Below are 6567 nucleotides of genomic sequence, written 5' to 3' on the forward strand. Positions count from 1 at the left end.
TTGAAGTGTGCTCATTCGTCTGAAAGGCTCTCGAATATTAGCAGTTCAATCCTACAAATAACTGTTAAAATAAGTAAGTATTAAATCAAATCCTAAATCTAATGACTATGAATTCTACCAACTACATAAATTGCTATGAAACATCATAGTTTCAAAACATTTATGGACTAGCTCTGCGATGCAGGATAAATAGCAATAAAACTATCACTGCATATTGTTGTTGTCTGGATCTTCGACCTCCTCCTGGTCGTTATCATCAGCCGGACGATTTTGACTGCAATACAAATATTAGAAATAATTGAAAACACAATTAGAATAAATTGCTTATATACCTGGGTAATATTTCATTGGATCCAGGCATGGGCATATATTGTACTGGTTCAGTATGTTGCAAATTCTCAGGCGGAACATACCCGGAAGTAGACGGCACTAAAATATTATTATTTACAATAGTCAACTAAAGTATAACTTTAATGTGTTGGTTGCTTACTGGGTTGACCAAGATGATTAAATTGATGATGGTCATTCGGATTCATTTCAGTCAAGCGTTGTTGATGATGCTGTGCGAGTATAGTCGAAGATGGACTAGCCGGCGTGATTGATGTGCGTTTTCGTTTTCTGGTTTGAATCGTTTCCTTCTCATTGCTAAGGACGATTTACCTAAAAATATAGCCAATTGTATGTTAACTTTATGCAACCCAATACATACAGTTTGTTAAATATAAAACGAGTACGTTTAGTATTGTCGCAAAATTATATTTAAATACTGACCCCATGAAGTTTGTAATACAATCCACAGGCGTTACAAACTCGTTCACCAGAATTATTCCTCCTCCACTGAGAGGTTTCTGTGACCTTACAGTTAGCACACTCCACACCAGTACGTTGATTCGGCGTGGCAACTTTCTGACCATTATGCTCGTCATAAATTAAACGTTTTTAATTTGATTAAAAATAAATAAATATTTTGAATGAATAAAATCTTATCCTGTGATGGGCTTGATGTCCCCGGTGAAGTAACATCATTATTGGCCTCTCTTTCTTCCCCTTCTTCTACGACTATATTTTGTATGGTAGCCAACCCTTCACCACTTGTAACTTCCAAAGTTGGTTCCACCTCTACTTGATCTATACTATCACCTTGATCAATAATCTCCTGATAAATGATTTCTCCAATCTCCTGATGTTCAACAATCTCTTCCTGTACGAATTCTGGTGGTATCAGTTCGATCGATATCTCCGGGCTGTTGGTTCCTACTTCCACAATCACCTCGCTACGTGAAAATGGTTCAGAAGACTTCTCACTGATGTCTTCCTGGGGTAGTTGTGATTTGGTCGCCTGTAAGGTAATAATATGTACCTAGTTTTATTCAGAAGCAGAAAATGTACAATGTACAAAAGCAAATAATCGCGTCGTAGAACAACGCTTTTTGTCAATGTTCACCACCAAATTGACCCTTAAAACATTGTGGCGATCTAATTCACCTAAAAATTCTCCATTTTAACTTTACTCGCATTGTCCAAACACGCAGTTTTCTTTAATTCATTACGCAATTGTTTCGATATAGGTAACTAAAATTAGTGTAGGTATATAGGTAGTAGGTAGGGAGAGTAGCCATATTTGGACCATTTTTATATTTTTTGATTTATAGAGCCACATATAAACTGTCAATAAAAATTAAGTAGCGGAAAAGTAACTCACAAGGCTTACCAACAAAATGATATTTTTGGTTTAAGTAAAAATTATATTTATACCCCTCAAATTTCAATTTAAAAAATTGTGTTTTTGGACCAAATTAAGAAACCGGTTTCCTAAATTGGACCATGCTTTTTAACGGCAATTGACACAATTGTAACTTTTAGTTTTAGCACTAACACAAGCACATTTTGTATAAACCAAAGTGCGGCATTTCATACAGTAGATCATTTCGAAGATTTGTGCTCGTCCACAAGCATTTCTAGGAGGTCGAAAAAATGATATACGTTTTCCCTTGTTAAAACCCCGGTGCCTGTCTTCGGTCCAACTTTGGCAACTTGAAGAATTTATATTTAATGATCAACGACAATTTTAATATAACATAACCACTCAAAATTAATACTATAAATTATAGATAAATAAAGAAGCTTTCTGATGATAAAATAATAATCAGTAAAACTAACGTTTAAACGGCTTGACAGCTCTTGCACTTACGTCGTTATAATAGATTTGATAATCAATGATACACGAAGTTGTTGCCACGACGAAAGCACGCGGCAAGTTTTAACTCAAATAGTTGCATTAATTGTTTATAAATACGAGTAAAACGAGGGGCAGTCTATTTTGCACAAACTTCAACAGTCCGCGGATATCGTGGTGGTCCAACTTAGGCGCTGGTCCAAATTAGGCTACCTTCCCTATATTGTAGTGTATGTGTAATATAATAATGTCATGAGGCCAGCAATGAAAATATAATATTTAGACACATGCATTTATTGTGCTTCTTTTACAATCCTTCTCTAGAAAATGCTGTAAACTGCTTATCGGCATAAGATAAAATTTATCAATATTCATGTATGTACACGGAGCTTCCAATTATCATCATCAGAACATATGATATAGGAAACCTTGAGTCCCATATGTTATATTCGCTTAAAAGCGAAAACGGGTACGACTGAACAAACATGTGCTTTCCGTTCAAAACAACTTTAAACAATACATCAGAAGAAATATTTAACAAAATCCATGTAGAAAACAATACATGAATAGATGTATACCCAATATTTAACATGCAACACATATTTAGTGGAATATTACTGACCACCAATGCTTTCAAGCTTCACGAGAAATTGGATGAGCACGAGGAGCAAAACTATTTTTGCGCATAACTTCTCAATTCTGATTCGGCGGGAACTGATTAAAGAATATGCTTCTAGTTTGATTTCATGCTGTCCGAATACAGCATTTTAAGTTGAATAAAGTGCCTTCTAGTTAGAGAAAAACCGAGGTACGACTTACGTGACGGTACGACTTAAGCAACCTTCCCTAAATATCTACAACTGCGCAAATTTCGCACATTTGCACCTACGTCGTTATAATAGATTTGATAATGAATGATACACGAAGTTGTTGTCACGACGCAAACACGCGGCAAGTTTTAATCCAAATAGTTGCATTAATTGTTTATAAATACGAGTAAAACAAGGGGCCTGTCTATTTTTGCCAAAAATTTCAACAGTCCGCGTATATCGTGGTGGTCCTACTTAGGCGCTGGTCCAACTTAGGCTACCTTCCCTATGTTATATCATATGTGTGTAAGAATTGCAAAGCGATTTTTAGATATCTTGGTCTCTAACAGTTACATATAGGGATCCTAACCGTCCCGGATTGCCCGGCAGACTCCCGTAATAATGGTTTTCACGCGTCCACCTTTTGAGAGTTGGTTACAGACATAAACTAGTTACAAAGATAAACTCATGCAGATGGTTGAGATTTTGCAATATTTTACAGATATAAAATCAAAAGTAAATCAAGCCTCCGAAGCATGGAACGCATGCGCACTCTTGTGAATTTTCGCGTAATCTTTAGTCTCGTGATAAGAGATTTGTTCACGCTCAATGCGCATGCGTTATGTGCACAGATCATAACAAGAGTGCTGACGGGTTAAGGAAAGTTTTGTGTGTGTGGAATTTAATTGATTGGCTTTGGTGCACAAATTAATAACAAATATGCAAATAATTTGTATACGCTAGTAAAGTATCTTTGGCGCACAACCTCAGCGATGCCTTACGGCTTATTTTTAAATAGTGATTCATCTGAAACCTCGAGTTCTATAACTAACAGAGTAATTCAATGTGAATTAATAATTTAATAAAATGGATAAAAAGTATCAAATAGGACTTGTTGTTGATTGTAAAACACTCCAAGTAAAAACTCAGAACTGCGTGTGATCTGAACTGAACTGTGTGTTGAATAATTAATAAATAATTTTACCAACCTTATGCATGTTGACAATGCACAAAATGCACAAAAATCGTTAGAAGAACTTAAAGATGATGTCTATCAGACGATTGACGCTTAACGACTAATATTAATTATCACAGTGAGGCTGAACGCGAAATGCGATTTCCCCTTTCCTAGCCGTGATAATTGCGAGAATTTGTACCTAACTTGAGTCAACTCGAGTTGGGCGTAACTCGAATCCACTCAAGTCGAATTCCCTCTAACTCGAGTTCGAAAACCGAATGGTTGTTTGTTTATGGGGATGTTTACCCAACGCTTATTTCTATATTTCCAAACTTTATAACTTTCTTCATCTATATTGCATGCCATAATTCTTCATCTAAAATACCCAAAATTCCTAATGTCTTTTACTACCCTTGAAAAACCTAATCCCCGAATCGGACGGTTTGGCACGCTGCATCTAGCGTCCGATGGTCAACTTTCCCTCTCTTCAATGTCACACACTTTCTTTAATTTCTTTTACCAATCAAATCTATTGCTTTCTTCTTACTTCCAAATTTCATGTCACCACCCATCAACCTGAAAGGTTGCTGGTGAGTGACAAGGGTGTAGGAAGATCAGTTCTTCAACACACTTCTTAAGCAACACTTGTTTTTGAAAAATGCCGGGTCCTAAAGAAAATCTCTAGTTTGGGATGTATTCGAATCGCCGTCAGTGAGTGGACGTGTTAAGTGTAAACAGTGTTCACATTCATTCAAATATAGTGGAAATGGTTCCCGGACATTTGCCCCCAAGACGATCGCTCACACGACAACTGCTCACAGACAACTGCCCACAGTCATAACTGCGCACACGGACAATTGCTCACAGGGCTTTTGCTCACATTGACAATTGCTCACAGGATTTTTGCTCACACGGACAATTGCGCACATGGACAATTGCTCACTATGTAATTTTTTATATTTATTAAAAAACAATGAATAATAATGCAATATTTAAGGAGATTGGCAAATTTACAATTATTCATATATTAGTTATTTATTTATGTAATTATTAAAAATTATGTGTGAGTATACTAGAAGTGAAACTTCAAAGAGTTCTATTTATTGCTAATTAATTAAGATAGAATGAACAAATAGTTTATTTGAAAAATCAAACACTATTAGCGTGCTAGCGAGGCCTCTTAATTGTTATATAGTTGTATATAAATTATTTCATAATTATTATTCATTGTTTTTTAATAAATATAAAAAAAATTAATAGTGAGCAATTGTCCATGTGCGCAATTGTCCGTGTGAGCAAAAGTCCTGTGAGCAATTGTCAATGTGAGCAAAAGCCCTGTGAGCAACTGTCCGTGTGCGCAGTTATGACTGTGGGCAGTTGTCTGTGAGCAGTTGTCGTGTGAGCGATCGTCTTGGGGGCAAAAGTCCGGTCACGAGTGGAAATTCAACCACATTAAAAGAAGCATCCTACCACTGTTGCCATCGAGGAATGTCAGAGTTCATCATCAACAAATGAAAGTAATACGAGTACTTCGGTCGATTCATCTTCATCGCAGTTACTGGTATCGACAACCACATTAAATGTTGAGCCTGAGCCTCCTCAAAAGGTTAAAGCACTTCCACCAAACCCGTCTTACTGTGCCAAAAGAAATTACGCAAAATTCTGGTGATAACGCTTTAATTAATCTGATAGTTAAAGATTTGCAGCCGTTTCAAATAGTGGAAAATTCAGGTTTCCAAGAATACTCGAAAGCATTGAATGCTGATTATAAACTACCGAATAGAAAACAATTAGCTTTGGTGGTAGATGAAAAATATAAATTAATGTCCAAATCTTCAAAAATGAGTTACATGATATATCTTATTTGGCGTTAACATCTGATATTTTGACATCAGACAGTAATAAAAGCCTTATAAGTGTGACTGCACATTACATATATCAATATAAATTGAAATCTGTAGAAAATATAATTTTAATTAAAATTCGAGCCAAAAATACTTAAATAAATGATTCGATTTCAAACAATAACATTTTGTTTCTTTAGTTAGTGGGTATAACTTTCCCAATACATTATATATAAATAATATAAAAATAAAGAATTGAAACAGATAAAAATATAATTTGTCTGTTCCAATTTTTAAAGTATTTATGCCAAACTGAGGGAATAATTTGGAAAAACTCAAAAAACATTTACTTGTCCATCCAGTTAACTCGAGTTATGTAATTCGAGTTCAACCTGAGTTACGTGGACTTTAACTCGGGTTAACTCGAGTTTTGTTTTTCCGAGTTGGCACATCACTACCTACACCCATTAGAAGTAGGGAGCCAAATTTGGACCATTTTATATTTTTTGATTTATGGAGCCACGTGAACTGTCAATAAAATTAAGTAGCGGAAAAGTAACTCCCAAGGCTCACCAACAAAATGATATTTTGATTTAAGTAAAAATTTTTAATTAAAAAATTGTGTTTTTGGTCCAAATTAAGAAACCGGTTTCCTAAATTGGACCGCGCGGTTTCCTAAATGGGACCATGCTTTTTTAACGGCAATTGACACAATAGTAAATATTAGTTGACCCAAGCACAATTTGTATAAACTAAAGTGCGGCAGTTCATAGACTGGAT

This window comes from Atheta coriaria, unplaced genomic scaffold (assembly GCF_025399875.1).
Source record: "Atheta coriaria isolate IRGN ID8LTWV9N9 unplaced genomic scaffold, Caltech_Dcor_3.1 hic_scaffold_7_pilon, whole genome shotgun sequence".
NCBI classification, from domain to species: domain Eukaryota; kingdom Metazoa; phylum Arthropoda; class Insecta; order Coleoptera; family Staphylinidae; genus Dalotia; species Dalotia coriaria.